Below are 18,609 nucleotides of genomic sequence, written 5' to 3'. Positions count from 1 at the left end.
ATTCTGGGAATGGGGAGTTGTTTTTGTTCTTGTTTGTTTAAAAAACATTTACATAATTAAAAAAAAATTTTTATGTCTATAAGTGCTCTGTCTACATGTACACCTGCATTCCAGAAGAGGTCATCAGATCCCAGTGTTGGGAGCCACTATGTGGTTGCTGGGGATTGAACTCAGGACCCCTGGAAGAGCAGACAGTACTATTAACAGCTGAGCCGTCTCTCCGGCCCTATTGTTTCTCTTTGTTGTAATGGGTGCTAGTGAAAGTACTCTCACCCCCAGCATCCCTCCCAAACACCCGAGTTTTAAAGATAACCAGGGACCTTAGATATCAACAAGTTGATGCATTTCAAAATGTACCTACTATTCAAACAAAGCTCACGGACATAGTTATTCTGTTATATTTAACACATTTATATTTCCACAATATGTTCTATTAACTTTTCACATCCTTTTCTCTCTGCTAGTGTGATGTGTGACTAGATGCTTGAATTCTTGCCTTGAATTCATTCAGCGATGGGCTGCAGCCTGGACACATAAGACAAGTCAATCCTTTCTTCCCTTGTGTTGCTTTTTATCAGTGCTTTGTCACAGCACCAGAAGTGAAAGGAGAACTCCAAGGCTAGATCTTGTGATCAGGGCTGTGGGTTGGAAAGCTTGGGGGAGGGAGCAGAGGCATGGAGAGGGTGGAAATAAAGGAAGACAGATCAGAGAATGCAGGCAGTTAAGATAAGGGGAGGGAGCTGCTTGCTTGTGTAATGGGGTTATGGGGCATACATCAACTGTAATTTCTGGAGTGTTTGGTAAGACTGGGTAGAAAAGAATTTTTAAGAAAAAGCTAAAAACTCTTAATCCAGAGGTGGTAGCTCATACCTCTAATCCTAACATTTGGGAAGCAGAACCGACCAGATCTCTCTCTTGAGTTCAAAGTCCAGTCTAGTCTACAAATCGAGTTTGAGAACAACTAGGTCTACACAGAGAAGCCCAGTCACAAACACATACTCTTAAGAACTCTTTCTCCTTTCTTTGTTCTCTGTCTGTCTCTTTGATCTAGGAGCCATAAACAAAGCTAGAAAGGACGTTGTCCCAAAGGCTGGCTTTAGCTGGAGACTAAGAAGAGTTTTTCTTCCTGGGGAGATGGAAGAGGCTCTGTTAGGGGCTCTTACAGGCTTTATCCTGCATTTCAATACTTCCTTAGGCTGAGGGTGGATGATACATCCAAAGGGTTGGAAGAGAGCTCAGACTATCGCAGTTTGACTAGTTTAGTGAGTAGGGATATAGGAATGAACTCATCATTTGTGAGATAAGAATGGGAATGTAAGGTCTGTGTGAGATCTCATTCGTAAGCAAAGAGGTTACCTATTGGTCTTACTTAAGTCCCTTGAGGACCAGTTAATCTCTGCAAGAGGTGATTTTTTTAAATCTTCACCACCTTCCAGGAGGGCAATGATGGATCAGGTTCACATTACTCTAGAGGAAAGCACACAGGGGAAACAACAGAATGTTCCAGAGTAGGGCTGTCATAGAGTGCCAAGACTTGAGTTACTTTATTTTACACAGAACAATTTTGACCTAAGTCATTCCATTGTGATCATAAATGCCAAGGGAGAATGACTACATCTTGTTTATACAAGCACCCAGCTGCCATCTGCCAGTGCACCAGGAACCGAAATCTGTTAAATAATTTATCTGTGCTGATAAATAATTACACACGAGAATATGTCGATTCATATCAGAAACTTCAGACAGACAAGCGTCTCAATCACACCAGATGTATCTCTCACCTGAGATGGTAAAGGATGGGCCTTAAGATGGAGACATAGCAAGCACGCTGATATCACCTGGTCACTTGTGAGCTTTATCTAGGAAAACCGCCACAGCAAAGGAACTCTGTTCATCGGTGGCCTCTAGTTAAAGCCTGGTTTCTCCTGCGTGACAGACTCAGGGTAGCACACAAAAGCTTCTGCCAGCAGATCTGCAGGCATTTGACAACCCTGTGCCTGTGACCTGGTTTGCCAAACTTAAATGCTCCTTTGCAGAAAAATGTCCTTGCGTCTCTATCGGCTCTTTGACTTTGCCTTCAAACACAGCTTGTCTGATTCAGGCTTAGCCAACACAGCCTGTCTGATTCAGGCTTAGCCATACACAACTTTGCGATGCGTCATGCGCGAACGTGTAAAATTAAACTGTAAAACAAAGGTTAGGTTTAAAAATGAATGTTACATGGCAAAGCTGAGGGATGCTTAGGAAGGTAACTATGAGGGCTTGCAGCTGGCTATGAGCTAGTCAAGCTGACTGAAAAGAGGAAGGACTGAGCTCTTGGGGTGGGTGGAGGGAGTAGGAAACGAAGTTGGTTTGGTCTGTAGGTTCCTGCGGTGGCCATCAGAGAGCCCTTTTCCCAACCCCCAGCCTCAAGAAGTAGTCTGCAAGGCACTGATACTCTTTCTGCTAATATTTCTCAACACACTTAAACACATTTTTGCATCTGAGGCATATAATTAAAACAGACTGAATTATGGATAAGGGCAGTTTCTAAGAAGGCTTTTGCTTCCTTCTGAATGGAAAGCACTGCAAGCTGCCCCATGCGTGGGCAAGAGGAGGAGAAATGGTCGACTAGGAGTCACAGGTCCAGATGCCAGGCAGCCCTGAGCTACTGCTCTCTGCTAGATCCACCCTTTGCACTGGAGGATGCTCTTGTTTTCTTGCCTGCTGAAATAAGCCTCAATTCCCTGCTTGCCCTACTTGCATCCTACTGTGAATTCTTCCGGAGCAGAAGTTAGAGATGGAGTGCAAGAGGAGACGCCTCTCCCCACCCACGACTTCAGTAATATTAGTCATTAAGTTTGGCGCAAAAGAAGTTATGATTGCCGATGGCTGGCGGATACCAAGCAACATCAGGAATAAATAGAGAATTAAAGCCAATGAAATGGACTTCGGGAGTTGAATTTATATCCTTCTAATACACTATGACATGGAGAAAAAAAAAAAAGGCAAACATGTCTGTGTCTCTGGCATAGCTCACTGACGAGTGTATTATATATACTACAGTTCTCTGATGATATTTATAAAAGATCTCACCGGGGGCCGGGAAATGGTTCATCGGTTAAGAGCACTGACTGACCGCTCACCAAGGTGTTGTGCAGTAGTTACTCTCCTCTGAGACAGAAGCATCCCATCCTGCAGGGAAGCTCCTTAAACCGGAAAGTAAACGACTCAAATTTTCTACAGGAAGTCCCTCAGACTGACCAGATTCATTAGGTGTCTCTCCTTGCCATACTCAGCAACAGAAGCTGAATGCTCTTCTCAAAGGAAGTCGAGCTGCCAAGACCCTTGAGCCTCGGACCAGCTGCCTGGAGGAGGTTTAAACCAACTGAGGTACATGGAAGGACACTCTCCATCCTGTTGAGCTGCCTACAGGCTGTGCCGTGTGCTCCAGGGTCCCAGCTTCTGTGAGTTGTATGCACTGTGTGTGTCTGGTATCCGTGGAAGCTAGAAGAGGGTACTCGATCCTCTGAAACTGAAGTTTCAGGTGATTATGAGCGGCCATGTGGATGCTAGAAACCAACCCCAAATCCTCTGCAAGAGGAACAAGTACCCTCCAGCCTTACGTACGACTTATTCTAAAAGCTGGCAATGCGCATTCAAGTTAGAAGGTCAGAGGCTGACTCGGTGGTGTAGCTCAAATAATCAAAGCATTTGCTTAACATGCCTAAGTCCCTGGCTTCCATTACAGTACCCAAACTGAAACCAACCAAACAGAAAACAACACAATGGAAAAGGAAGAGGTGTGTGTGTGTGTTTCTTATAGATATTGGCGGCTCAAAACACACTTAAACTACATAGGATAAACCTCTGCAGGGCAGATTAGTCCAGAAAGGATGGGGGAGACAGCTCTTTCTCATGAAAACAAATGACAGGCTGACGTTCAGATGTCACATCCTGACATTCCGTGTGCACTAGGAGGCTTCTCTGTGCATTTACACTTCCAATAGTTTGTTCCCTAGTAAAGGGAAAAGTAGATTAGGGGTAGAGAAAAGAAATCACAGTTGCTTTTTATCTAGGTGGAACAGAACGCAAACTGGGTGCATTATGTAGAACATATTGGTCATACTTTTGTTCCCATGACAAAATAAATCATAAACTTCATGTGGGAAAGGGCTCATGTCCTGTCTCTGTTCTGGACCTAACACATAATCCACTATGAAAGGAGCTGGAAATGCGGCTGGCTTCTAGATGATCCCAGTTCAATTTCTACCACCCGCAGGGAGACTCACATCCATGCACATAAAATAATAAATAAAATAATAATGGAATTAAACTTAAAATGCATTATAACATTACTTTTCTGCATAAAATTAGAGCAAGAGAGCGTAAAACTGTCACTGGAGGGGAAATCTCTTAAGGAGAGGGTCGAGGTTGAAGGAAGGAATCATTAACTCCCAGTTCATTGCTTCTGCAGGTGCCCAGAGCTGATGTTGCTTTCCCCTGGAAGGCTCCAATGGGGAGGGGCAGGGAACAGGGACAAGGCAAACAAGGCAATCTTCCAAGAGTCAACCTCCAGAATAGAAGAGAGGAAGGGGCCAAGCTTAGCAGAAAGGACACATGGGGCTGGAGTTGACATGAACTGGGGTATTATTGTTCCACTCAGTAGACACCACTATCTCCTGTTCTGTTCCGTTATGGGCAGTCCTCGGGGCAACCTCTTTAGATCTACAGCCCCAGATGGTGAACTTCACAGATTGGTGCTTCCAAGACAGCTCAGCCTTGCTTTCTACACTCCCACGGATAATGACTTCTATCCTTGAGGGGCACTAAGCATGCTCACCTGAGACCCACATGCTTGCAAACTTGTAGTTTCTCTAATCTGTTTATTTGTGTATTGTTTACTGTGTAAAGCATAACGTGTAAAGTGAGTTAGTACTACAAATTAAAGTGTGAAAGAGGAACCAGCTTTCAAGTAAAATCAGGATTACTTGGCAAGCTGCAACCAAAAAACTGACATTGCTTGTGAATATATTGGTTATTCAATAAATTCTGACTTTCTGGTGACACAAAATGAGATACAAGGTTTATCTAGAAAATGATAAGGCATGGGCGGCTCTAAAGTTGATGCAGTATAAACACGTTGGGCATTTGAACTTTTTACTTATTTTTAAGATCAGACACGACAACAATTGGCGCATTTCCTGCCTCAGGGGAAGAAGACATAAAAGTTCTTAAAAGATCCCATCCAGGTACCTTGTCCTTGGTCCAGAGAGCCAAGAATTCTTAGGAAGCAAGAGGAAGTTTGGATTCTAGTTTTCTTCCCGGACCACTGCAACTCCCAGAGGGCGCCCTCACCTCGAGCGGTGGCCGCAGGTGGGCGAAGTGGAACCGGGGGCGTGGTCTTAAGGGTGGGCCTGGGGGCGTGGTCTCGAGGGTGGGTCCTAGGGCGTGGCGCTGGCCCGGGGGTCTGGAGCGCAGAAGGCTGAGCGCGCCAGTATCCTCTTGGCGAGCCGATCCAGCAGTGTTTCGTGCGCCCTGCAGGCACAGGCTCCAGGTAACCTAGGCTGGGCCAGGGTGGGGTTGCCCGGCAGAGTTGGACAGCACCGAGCCGGATCTAACGGGCGGGACGGGCTGCGCCAAGGAGGCAGTGGTGACGGAGCAGGGAGAGAGGGCGCTTGGTCCGGGTACCCGGCTAGGATGGAGCAGGAGTCCTCTTCGCACTCTCCTTCCGGTCCTACGGTGGGACGCGGATACACACGTGGCATCTAGAAGTCACTTTCTGACCACTCTTTCCCGGACTGGTGCAATGAGTGAGGGCTTAGAAATCAGGGTTGGTTGCAGGCATGAAAAGTAGAGACGAACGGTGTCTTGGGCGCCAAAGACTTAAACTTTTTAAGGCCACAGGCCGGTGTAGAGACGTTTGTGACTCCCTGTTAGAGCGCCGACCGAGAAGCCAACGCTGGGGCAGAGAATGACTACCTTAGGGTGATTGCAAACAGGCTGGCCAGTTTGGGGTCCAAGCAGTCGCCGCTCTTCCTCTTGCCTTGGGCTGCAGGTCTGTTACGAAAACGGGTAATTCTTCTTAGACATGTTAGTTCTTTAGTTTTTGCTTTTTCTCGGGTTATTACTTTTTCTTTTCTTTTTTTCTGCCTCCGTCCCTCCCTCCCTCCCTTCTTCTTTCCTTCTCTCTTTCGTGTGGCTTCGAGCTCAAAGAGATCTTCCTGCTTCTGTCTACCAAGGTTAAAGATGAGCGCCATCACACCTCAAGAGTGAGAAGTCCATCTCATGCGCGTAGCTGCTCCCAGTCTTAGTTCTTTCAGTGCAGAATAAAAAAAAATGCAACCCCCTCCCCCGTGCAACTGTGGAGGATCCTCCAGTGGAGGATCCGAGCTTGGCTCAGCAAAAACTAAGTGTCAGATTGGTGTGTACTCTTTATCTTTCCTTTTTTTGCCGCAGAAGAGAACTGCTTTGTTACAAATAATGGAGCTAGAGGCAAACTGGTAGATAGGAGGTAGTGTTCAGAGAGAGCACTGGTGCGTTGACTTGAGAAGGAGGGTGGGTGGGGCTGTGACCTGAATTTGGTGAGTGGTGGTGGGGGAGCAATATGTTTTCTTCCTCTGGCCTGCTGCCTCTATTTAGAGCTGTTCTCAAAGGCAGGTTTCTCTTCTGGAAAGGAAGAGGAGGGGTAGACAGGTTTTTTGTTGTTGTTTTTTGTTGTTGTTGTTGTTTTTGTTTTTTGTTTTTTTAAGATCGGAGTAAATTATCTGTTAGTAGACAGGGACCCCTCTGCAGGAGGATTGGAAGAAGGTTTCAGGTTTCAGTTCTGGAAAGATGGAAAACTACAGGTATCTCTGCTTTCCTTTTTCCTTCCTTCTTCCTTCTTTCCTTCCTTCCATCTTCCTTTCTTTTTCAGGCTTTAAAGGGAGGAAATCTAGCTTTCTTAGAAATGGCTAATTAGGCAATTAGGTGGTAGGAAAAAAAGTTAGTACTGTTGGAAAGTCTTTCCTGAACGTCAGATGCAGTTTTCTATTAGTTGGTTGGAGACAGGTTCTCATTGTGCAGCTCAGGCTGTCATCAGAGTCTGGCTCGGCTTCCTGAGTGCTGGGATTTCAGGCATATGTAGCACACCTGCTGTTTGCTCCGGAGTGTGTAGTATTTCAGCTGCACTGAGGAATGCAACCTTGTGTATGGCCAGATAAGGATCCCTGAGTCTATTTTTAGTATTCATATTAACAAATGAGCAATGTGCTTACAGTTCTCGGTCAGGATGTCAAATACCCAACTCTGCTGGAAAGGGCGTTTGTCTCGAGGTGACTGTTGTAAATCAGGTGTGGTATATTCTTGTGGGGACTATATTCTTAGCTTTGATGATGGAGGTTTGGTTTGATACTGTCAGGTTTCCTTTGGAGACAAATAGCATGTGTGTTTATAGCACTGCTGACAGTTCTGACCAAATAGATTTTATTTTTGTGATGGGGTCTATTCAACCTGCAACTCACTGTGAAGTGAGAATGACTTTGAACTTCTAATCTGTCTGCACCAACTTCCCAGGAGCTAGAATTGTAGGCGAGCGCCACCAACCCCCTTATATGGTATTGGGGACCAAACCCTGAGCTTTATTCCTGGCAGGCACGTACTGTACACAGCAAGCTGTAGCCCTAGCCCTTGGCCAGATGGTTTTTGTGACAGGAGACTGTTGTGTACGTTATAGGACTTTTACCAGCATTCCTGTACCCACTGGGTGCTCCAAGCCCCTCCCCTACGCCAGTGACAATAAACTCACAAGGCTCCAGACATTGCCAAGGATTTCCCTATGGAGCAAAGTGGGCCTCTGAGGATGGAAGTTGGTCTACATAGAAAATGCTCTAAGTATCAATGGACTATTGGTTAAGTACTTCCTACCAACGAGTAGAGAAGCTATCAGTAAATTAAAATGCCTTGAAAATATGACTTTTTTTTTTAATTACAAAGTGCAGAGAGTTATTATCCCCTGTAAATGGCTTCTGTACCCTGCCAAGTTTTACCACCACAGAAATTTCAAGTGTTTATGCCATTGTAAAACTTGATAAGAGTCTAGCATTAGAAACTCAAAGCTGGAGGAGGAACACAAGGGGACCGAGAGATGCCTCGGTGGTTAAAAGAGCAGTTGCTGCTCTCACAGAGAATCAGAATTCTGTTTCCTGAGCCCAAGTTGGACGGCTCACAAGTGACGATAAGTCCCACTTCAAAGGGTCCTATGCACGCCTCAGGCTTCTTTCGTTAGCTGCCCACACAAGCCCGTAGTTATATACACACAGACACATGCACTAAAATAAATACATAAATAAATACTTTAAAAAGGAAATATTAAGCTAATTTTGATTTTTTTTAAAAAAATATACTCAATGTTTCTTTCAGCTTTTTGAAGATAGAGAAGTATCGGCTGACCGTGCGTATTGAGTAGAGAAAGTTGACAGTCTGAAGTATCAGCCCAAACGGAAACTAAACAGGAATATTCAGTGCACACTTTTAACCCTAGCTCTCAAGAGGCTGGGCTAGAAAGATGAATGGTTAAAGATTCCCCTGAGCTACCTAGAGACCCTCCTAAAACAAGCAAACAGGATCAGCTGTGAATAAAGCCATTGTGGTGGCTCAGCAGGAAGAGATGCCTGCTGCTAGCCTGACTGTCTAACTTCAATCCCAGGGTCCCATATGGTAGAAGAGAATCAACGTGTAGCCAACAGCATTCTGCTGTGCAGTTCTGTAGTCTGAGAACCCAAAAGTTAATGAAGAGGACACCTTAAAATACATGTAGTAACGGATATGGGAAGGTATTGTGACCCCTTTTTAGGCCTTAGATCAATAAGCACAGAGAGGTAAAAGCCTAGCCCAGGCTATGGAAGGTGGATTCTTATCCAGGAATTGGTTGGAGTTGGCTCTTCAGAAAGTAATTTGTAGAAATCAGGACTAGGTACATAATTTGAGAGACTGTTTAAAATGTAAAAACAACTTAGGCTGGTGGCAACACAGTATTTAAGCCCCCCCCCACCCCCACCCCCGTGATGAACACACAGGTTATGTATCAAGAGAAGTTGGCTCCATTAAAGTTCTCTCCATAACTAAATGGAGGATGGTGGCTCTCCCCCAAATGCAATGGCGCTACCACCAAACACTGGAATCTCTTGTTTTTGTTTTTCTCTGTGCCAGGTGGGGAGCAAACCCAGGGCTTTGCTCCACTTAGGCAGGCCCCACTCCTCTGGGCAGCCCCTCATGGAGTTCCCAAGTCATTGGTCTGTAATTTTCCATCCAATTAAGAAATTCCTAAGAAATCCCCCCAAGATTTGCTTTTCTTTTGTTCATTCAGTAGCCTTCCTTCCTTGGGGTTCTGGATACCCTCCTTGCTTGTTCAGGCAGGAGTTCACTGAACGGCTGTTTACTGAAACAGGTATTGTTGGCTCGGGGTCTATAGCTACCATCATGACAGAGTGAATCTTTCTGCATCTGTTCACTGCATCCTTGAGTCTGTTGGCTAGAGAAAGGCAGACAAGCACCCAGTTAGTTGCATAGGTTATCCTAATCTTATGTGGTGGTGTTTGTTGAAAAGCACGGGGTGTTGTTTGTTGAGCAAGAGCCCCTTGCATGGTTTAGAAGAGACCTGCAAGGTCTCTTTCGCTGCAAGTTGTGTTTGCTATTTAACACATCCAAAAAGTGAACAGGAAGCAACCAGATAAGTAAGGGGATAGATTTCTAGGAGAAGAGTGTTGTGCTCAAGAGGAAAATGACTGGGATGAAGCCTTTGGGTCATTTGTAGGATCTGGGATGTGATGGTAGGGGTGATACCCACTCCTGGGTTCTGGGGCGTTTCAAATGATCATACTACAGCTGTTTTTTTGGTTTTTGTTTTGTTTTGTTTTGTTTTCGAGACAGGGTTTCTCTGTATAGCCCTGGCTGTCCTGGAACTCACTCTGTAGACCAGGCTGGCCTCGAACTCAGAAATCTGCCTGCCTCTGCCTCCTGAGTGCTGGGATTAAAGGCGTGCGCCACAATGTGGGGCTCATACCACAGCTGTGAAGGGCACTGTTTGAGGGGTGGGTACTGCTGGTACTCGTGACGCCCTTGTGGGGCACCAGTGTGAGAAGAGGCTTCAATTCCTCATCCAGACAGCCATGTAGCTCAGCCTGTGCAGTCATGTGCAGCCACCCAGGAGGGGAGAGTGGGTGTTAGCAAACAGTGCCACCCAGTGCCCCTACAGCCACCCAATAGTGTGATGGATAAACTATAATAGGCGAGAGAATGAGACTTGGTTTGTGGTTGAAATCAGAAATATAGTGATGATTAACTAATACTGTTGACGGGGGTCGGGGGGTAGGAAGATGACTCAGACGTTTGTGGTGTGGACATGTGAGTGGGGTGGGTTCGGGTAGGGAAAGCAGCATTTATGGTGCTGGAAGCACCTGGGTGGTGGTGGGAGGTAGGTGGAAGGAAGGGTAGGATGAGGTTGGCACCAGGTTGGGGAAAGAAGGTAATTCCCCTTTGGAGCTGTTTTGCTTGTGAAACAACCAAGTGGAGTGGAGAAGCTGGCAACTAGAAAGATCTAGGATGGAAGTGTCTGCAGACCTGAGTATTAAAGCCTCCACAGAGAGGAAGGGTCTTTTCCTGCAGCTATAGACCATTCCCTGTGCTGGGAGGCCAGTGTTCATAGGAACCAGGTACACATTCAGGGTAGGCAGAAAACCTGTCGTGTGTGGTTACTGGGGTTTTGTTTGCTTTTGTTTTTGTTTGGTCTGGTCAGAATTGAGCTGGGAGACATTACATTTGTTTATTTGTTCTGGAAAAATCTGGTAGATAAGTGGCTAATAAGGTATGGGGAAATAGAAGGTGGGGCCAAATTCCAGAGATGATAAGGATGTCGGGGCAGAGGTGGTCCTGTGATAGGAGAGGGAGGAGGGATGAAGATGCTTTATATCTGGGACTCAAGACTTCATCTCACTTTGCTCGAAAGAAAGAAGCAAGACGGTGAGCTGAGTTTGTATCTGAAGTAGTGTATTTCTTTCTTGAACTAGTGTATTTTTTTTAAACAGCTTCTTCTTTTTAAAAATATTAATTTTGCTGTGCTAGGGATTGGATTCATGAAAGACAAGCACTCTTTTACTGAACTGCAGTCCAGCCTGTTGGAGTATTTTCTGGTGCCAAGGTTCATGACTGAGCTCTAGGAAAAACTGTTGGGAATGGTGTTCACCGCTGTTGAGTTAATTTGTCCCGGGAAGAGGTGAACAGAAACCCTGCTCATTACAGGTGGGGCCAGTGATAGACTACAGGGTCCCACCTCAGTCTGTCTTGATGAGACAGTGGAGACACAGGTGAGGGGTAAGGAATGTAGGTGGGCCAAGAGTAGCCCCACTCCTTTCTGGACCTAGGGTGTGGCCTCACTCCTTGGAAATTTCTGGAGCAGTCACAATCTTGTTTACACTGAATATCTTAGCCTCCCCTGCTATCCTGGTGACCTAGGGTTTTTTCTGTTGTCATTTTGTAAACAGTAAACTATTTGATATGTTACTTCATATGCCACCAAAATCTTCTCTATGGCCACTGTAAAGACAAGGAAGTACCGCTCTCCCTTAAGAAGCCCACATCCAATTTGTATATTTTGTAGTCTTCCCCCAAGAACCTCTGTGTCTGTCAATTCCTGTGCTTAAAATTCCACTAGTGGTCTCTGAGCTGAGTGTCTGCCCTGCACTGAGCTCTGCTTCCTACCTTTCAGCCTGTGCTTGGGTGACTAATGTCAGTGACACCTGACATGGGTCTTGGCAATTTTACCAAGGTGACCAAAGGACAATCTTGAGTGTCATTCATTAGAAACATTACATTTAAATTTTTTGTTGTTTGTTTTGGATTTTTTGAGACAGGGTTTTTCTGTGTAGCTCTGACTGCCCTAGAAGTCATTCTGTAGACCAGGCTGGCTTTGAACTCAGAACTCAACTGCTTCTGCTGCATCTGATTCTAGAGTACTGGGATTAAAGGCATATACCACCACTGCCTGGCTACAGTTAGATTTTTGAGATAGAGTTTCTTATTGACCTAGTGCTTGGTGATAAGGCTAGGTTCGATTTGGCTAGGCTAGCTGTCTAAGGAGCCCCAGAGAAGCCCCAGAGATCTGCTTGTCTCTTTCTTTTCAGTGCTGAGATTACAAAAGTGTGTCACTGTGTCTAGCTTCCTCCTCCTTTTGTTCTTTTTCTTAACATGGTTTCTGGGGGTGGAACTCAGGTCTTCATGCTTGTCAACCAAGTTCTATACTGACCCTGACAGAAGCACCCCACCTTGATGCCTCAGGCTTATAATCACAGCAGTTAAGCTGGGGTTGGGGAGGAATTAGTGGATCCAAGGAGCTAGCTGGGCAGAATCTGCATACATACTTGAGGTTCAGTGAGATACTATGCCTCCAAAAAATAAGCAGGGGAGTGACTGACTGAAAGATACCTGATATTGACCTGGCTTCTACATGCACATGCAGGTACATGTCTGTGTACCCTGCTCACACATGTGAACATGTACACACATAGTGATCAGACCGTGAAGAGTGATTGGTACAGTGGGTTATCCTGAAATATATAATATATATTATATGTAGTAATCTTATATATAGTAATATATCTAATATAATATATGTAATATACTATACTATTATATTACCTCTCATGTATCTCATTGTGCTCATAAATGCAGTTATTTGTCAATTAGAGTGTATTTATGGGGTGGGGATATAGCTCAATGGAATACTTGGAATGTGGAAGACCTCAATTTTGATGCCTAGCTCTGCCCAAAAGTAAAATAAAAACTTCCCGTGTAAACATGAGGCAAGGCTATAATGACTTAAATTTCAATGTGATATCTTACTCTATCATCCACTACTTTTGTCACATGGTCGTCACATGCTATTGTTGAGAATCAACCTATGCCATTTTGGTTGGCACATGGTGGTCACATGCTGTTTGTTGCTGAGAATCAGCCTAAGCCATTTTGCTTGCCTTTGTAAGCCCATCGGTGAGTGCACTTGCTATCTGGGCAGCAGTGAGAGAACAGGTAAAGCTGAACATTGAAAAGCAAGTCTCAGGTCAATGCTGTTACCAGTGTGGGCTCTGACTAGGCCTTCTGTGAAAGGCCGGCTGCAGGATTCAGCTGGAGTCAGGTAGTCAAGAATTTTCTGGAATCTGTCACTGGACCTAGGAATGTGCCTAGGGCACTGCCACTCTTGCCAGGATTGCTTGCTTGTCATTGTAAGGGGAATGCAGAACTGGCAGGATGTATGTCTAACCTGCAACAGTTGGAGCATTAGTTAATTTGTAAGGTAGAATTCGCCAGTGAGAGTGAAGTCTTAATTCCTTTCTGTGACTAATAGAGCCTTTAGGACTTAGGAAACCTTCCTGTAGTTACCATTTAGCCTTTCCTAATCTACACTTGTATGTCTTATAGGGTGAGTGTGTGTGTGTGTGTGGGGGGGTTGTCTCTGTGTGTGTGGGTTCTGCCTCTGGGGGGGGATGGACGTGTGTGTGTATGTTTGCATACTTTTGTACTTTTATACACTGCTAGGGATCAAACGCAGGACCTCTGGTATGCTTGACAAGTGTTTACTGTTGATATAAATTTCATCTTTCTGATGAAATATTTTTGAAATAAATTATGTAGAATGTAACAGCAAACTTCTAAACTCCCTGAACATAAACTGTGACCAAAAAAAAAAAATGCATTAAAAAAAAAAAAAACTCCAAAAAACAAAAACATGGGGTTGGAGAACTTGCTCATGGTTACTAGCACTTGTTTGTGCAATGACCTGGGTTAAATCCCCAGCATCTACATGGAGGCCACAGAAAATAATATTAAAAATTAAAACAAACTTACATAATTGTCTTTGCATCAAGTGCTTTACTTAGTGTCCTAGGTATCTCTAACATTTAGAAGAAGTGTGTTCTTAGTGCCAAATCAATCCCATTGTGAGGGGAGCTCTCTTTTGGTAGATATGATTTTGAAACAAACAAGAAGTGAGTAGTCGTCTGGAAAGATGGATCAGTGGTTACTGCTTTTGCAGAGGACATAGTTCAATTCCCAGTACCCATGCGAGAGGCAACTCATGATGGATGGGCTGAAACTCTAGTTCCAGGGAATCAGATGACTCTGGCCTCTGTGTGTTCCTATACTTGCGCGCGCGCACACACACACACACACACACACACACACAAAGGTGTATCTTAAATAGACACATGAGAAGTTTACATTATAAGATAGATTGATAGATTGATCGTGGCCATTAATATTTTACATCAAAAAATAAATTCTACTAATATATCTTTGAAAAGCCTAGTTGACTGATACAGAATTCTTTGTTGTTGATAGTAAAGTTAACTAAATTGAGAAGGGAAGGAGTTACAGAGACGAAGTTTGGAGCTGAGATGGAAGGAAGGACCATCCAGAGACTGCCCCTCTCGGGGATCCATACCATAATCAGCCACCAAATGCAGACACTATTGCATATGCCAGCAAGATTTTGCTGACATGACCCTGGCTATGCCAGTGCCTGGCAAATACAGAAGTGGATGCTCACAGTCATCTATTGGATGGAGCACAGGGCCCCCAATGGAGGAACTAGAGAAAGTACCCAAGGAGCTGAAGGGGTCTGTAACCCTATAGGAGGAATATCGATATGAACTAACCAGTATCCCCAGAGCTCATGTTTCTAGCTGCATATGTAGCAGAGGATGGCCTAGTCGGCCATCATTGGGAGGAGAGGCCCTCGGTCTCGCAAAGATCATATGCCCCAGTACAGGGGAATGCCAGGGCCAGGGCCAAGGCCCAGAAGTGGGAGTAGGCGGGTTGGGAAGCAAGCGGGGTGGGTGGTGGGTATAAGGGACTTTGGGGATAGTATTTGAAATGTAAATGAAGATAATATCTAATAAAAAATTGTTAAAAAAAAAAAAGGAAAGGGAATGTAGGGAGAGAAGGCATGTTTGAATGATAGTGACCACAAGCAAATGTCACAAACAAGCAAATGTCACAAAGAGGGGATTCATTCCTCCCAATGTGCAGAATTGAGCAGTGACCATGGAAGGACACAACCTGGTGACTTTTCAGGCTGGGTGTAGCCTCTAAGTCCCACACCATCCTGACCTTTAGAAAGCCATTTAGAGCCGGGTGTGGTTGTGCATACCTTTAATTCCAACCTTTGAAGTCAGAGGCTGAGAGATTTCTGAGTTCAAAGCCAGCCTGGTCTCCAAAACCCAGCCACAGCTACATAAGGAGCCCCTCTTTATAAAACAAACAAACAAACAAACAAACAAACAAACAAACAGAAAAAAAAGTCATTTAAACCTCTATGGTCTCTTTTCTCATCAATTAAATTGGAGATTGGATCTTTAAACTAGACCGACTTTTTTCTTTAGGATTCTGGTGAGATGCTGTGATGTGTCCCTGGCTTTAAGTGTTTACCTTATTATCTGAAGGACTAAGAAATAAGCCCAGAAGCATAGGACCTTGTTCCTTTATGGCAACATTCTTCTTAAATTATAGGACATCCGTATATACCCACACCCAGAAGACGCAGTAACCATGCCCTGGACTCTGTTCCCTAAAGTTCCTTTCAGTTTTACAGTGACACATTGTTCCAAAAATAATGTTTAATTACCCTTACGAAGGCTGCAATTTTCTCTAGAAGGCTTAGCAAATAAACACTGTGAGTTCCTCGAGAGCTGGTCCTATGAATTCTTTATTTTGGTATTTTCCTCCCCAGAACCTGGAATCTGTTTTTGAGTAAGGTGCTTGGTAGGGAATTATACTTGAATACACTGAAGACTTTCATAATAACTCTGAATTACATTGGAGGATCTGGTAGCATGCTGGAAAAGAAAGGGTTTTCTCTAGGCTGAAGAGATGGTTCGGTGGCTAACAGTGGACCCAAGTTCACAACCCCAGCATGTGCTTGTCTTCACAGCATTGGAGAACAGAGACTAATGGATCTGGTACCTCGCTAGCCAGCTAGCCTAGCCCAAATGGTGAGCTTCTGTTTCACTGCTCTCAGGCAGTGAGGTAGAGGGTGCTAGAGGAAGACACGCCCCTCCCATGTCCTCTTCTCACCTCTGAAGGTTGGGAGTTGAGGCTAGCCTGCATTACATAGCTAGACCTAGTCTCAAAACTAAACAAACAACAGTTTTAGCAAAACTTGGATATACAGGAATGGTAAACCATAGATCTCATTGTGAGTTAAATATAGTATAAGCATGTTATAGATTGGTTTGCTTTTTAAATTTTTTTATGTGTATTTGTATTTTACCGACATGAATTTATGCTTTATGGGCATTCTTGGGGCCCAAGGAGGCCAAAAGAAGGCATTGGATCCCCTGCGACAGGAGTTACAAATGGTTTGAGCTGCCATGTGGGTGCTAGGAATTGAATTTGGATCCTTCGGAAGAGCAGCCAGTGCTTTGCATTAACATTGAGTCCGTTTGAGCCCACTTACTCTTTAGCATTATAGAGCGAGGTAGGCTGTGTTTGAGACAGTGTCTTATAGACCAGGCTGGCCTTGAATTTTTGATCATCTTACTGCCTCTGCCTCTTGAGTACTGTGGTTACATATGTGTGTTCGCCAACCACATCTAGTCTGGCTCACTTAAAAAACTCTTAACATTTTATGTATGAATATTTTCCCAACTAAATCATTTAAAAAAACTTTTAATGAAGAAGCTAATATATACACAATATGTATTGTAATCTCATACCTCATTGATAATGTGCAATTTTATGTTTTTATGTACCTGTGATAGAAATACATTTAAATATTTTTCAAAGTAGACACTGAAGCTTAGAGACCATAAGGCCTTTCTGGAGTCTAAGTTGTTACTTAAGTGATAGTTTCCAGGGTTCCGGCTGGCTCTGGCTGGCTCCAGAGGTCATCCTGATCAGATTCTCTTGTTCCTCATTTGTGTGCAAACTCAAGAGAAAGTACTGGAGCAATAGCTGATTGTGAAGATTGCAGACAGGAACCTTGGTGAGGGACCAACAGCATTACAGCCGAAACGGTGACAAACGTTAGAGAGTCTATGCATGTGTTTCTTGGAGTTAAAATAATTGCAGAGTGTTGTAGATGAAATCATACTCTGTCTCTTATGGTTCATTTGGAGGGCATTCAAGGTGTACCAGTATTTATAAATACTGGTATAGAAATGCTTTTCCTGGGAATTCCAAAGAAATCCTTCAAAAGAAAACAAAACTAGAAACATACTAAGATATTCATAGCAAATGCTCACTAGTAACAATATAGTTTGGAAGTACCCAAATTCAGCCCTAAGACTGGTGAAAACAGTAAAGAGCGTTGATATCCAGGAGATGAAAAGGGCAGAAGATAAAGCCCACCACCCATTAGTGTGAGCAAATAAGAGAGTCTGTAATGTTCACAGATACTTACGAAAAGAAGCGGAGAAGTGTGAACTCATGGCCAGGGGAGGCTCAGTGGCCTTGCCTGTCATGTGCAAAACCCTCAGTTGGATACCCTGTAGCCCTCCAAGTGGAGAGAACCTGAAGGATATGAACTGGTACCATTGTGAATTTGTTTTTGAGAAAATATCATGGTGCTTTGTGAAAACATGACAGGCAAGGCCACTGAGCCTCCCCTGGCCCTGAGTTCACACTTCTCCGCTGCTTTTCCTAAGTATCTGGGAAAATACTAGAGCTTATGTTAGAGTGTTGATGCCTTTTTAGAAAGTTAACACTTCCTTCTTGGAGAATCTCACACAGGTGTACTGTGTATTTTGATCATATGTGTTCCCCAGTCCTCACCTCCATTACCCCCACCCCCACCCGGAATTCAACTTCATTGGCTTCTCCCTTTCCTCTTTAAAAAACAATGTGACCCACTGGATCTAAAATTACTGCTATTCAGACCTCATGGCTGTGGAACCATTGGAGCATGGTCAACCCACTAGACGCTTCTCTACCGTCAACAACCAAGTAACTCCTCTCCTAGGGGTGAGTTATGAGTTCCTTCTTTATCCATGCTGGGATGATGACTGTCATGGTGGATGAGGTTTCCCAGTTGGATTTTTGAAGTAATATAAGGTCGTGTGCAGAGCCCAGGTCATGAAGAGGCCCCTGGGGCCTTTAGGCTAACACACTTGATAGGAGAGTTTATGATATCCAACCTGTAGGAAGACTGGGGTGGAGGGGTTGGGGTATGTGGGAATCTAGGGTCCCCGTTAATGACTGCCTGCCGTGTGGTTCTTGGCTGGAAATAAAACCTGTGTCTCTGTCCAGGGCGTCAGCCCTTCCTCATCCCTGACTGTTGTTAACGAGAGCAGCGGACCACATGGAAAGCAGTTGAAGCCTCCACTTTTTATTACTCTGACGATTCCATGAGAACAAAAATGGCTACTCGGAGGGTTGTGATGAGAACTAAATGAGAATGTATGTGAAACTCTTGCTCATTATTAATATAATCATTCCTCTAAGTGGTGGGGATGGTAACCACCTTTAATCCAAGCACTTGGGAGGCAGGGGCGGGGGCGGGGCAGGGGCGGAGGCAGATGGATCTCAGACAAACCCTGTCTCAAAAACAAAAAGAAAAAGAAGAGGCACCATTGCATACACTAGCAAGCGTTTGCTGAAAGG

The 18,609-nt window shown here is 44.4% G+C and overlaps 1 protein-coding gene across 6 annotated transcripts in view; it reads left to right on the top strand.

Annotated features, from left to right (window-relative positions):
- The window catches only part of Gcnt1 (glucosaminyl (N-acetyl) transferase 1), a 53,081-nt gene that overhangs the window by 9,428 nt on the left and 25,044 nt on the right, over positions 1-18,609 (top strand). The window contains exon 2 of one of the 6 annotated variants that reach the window (XM_029472443.1): positions 17,885-17,970. The exons of 3 other annotated variants lie outside the window; for them this stretch is intronic. The gene's annotated coding sequence lies outside the window, so the exon portion shown is untranslated. Of the gene's footprint in view, positions 1-5,425; positions 5,537-17,884; positions 17,971-18,609 lie in introns of those variants that run through there. 2 more of the 6 variants (XM_021152336.1, XM_029472445.1) reach the window with 2 other exon arrangements.

The sequence above is a fragment of the Mus caroli genome, chromosome 19 (genome assembly GCF_900094665.2).
Source record: "Mus caroli chromosome 19, CAROLI_EIJ_v1.1, whole genome shotgun sequence".
NCBI lineage: Eukaryota > Metazoa > Chordata > Mammalia > Rodentia > Muridae > Mus > Mus caroli.
This window is presented reverse-complemented; position numbering and strand designations above follow the sequence as displayed.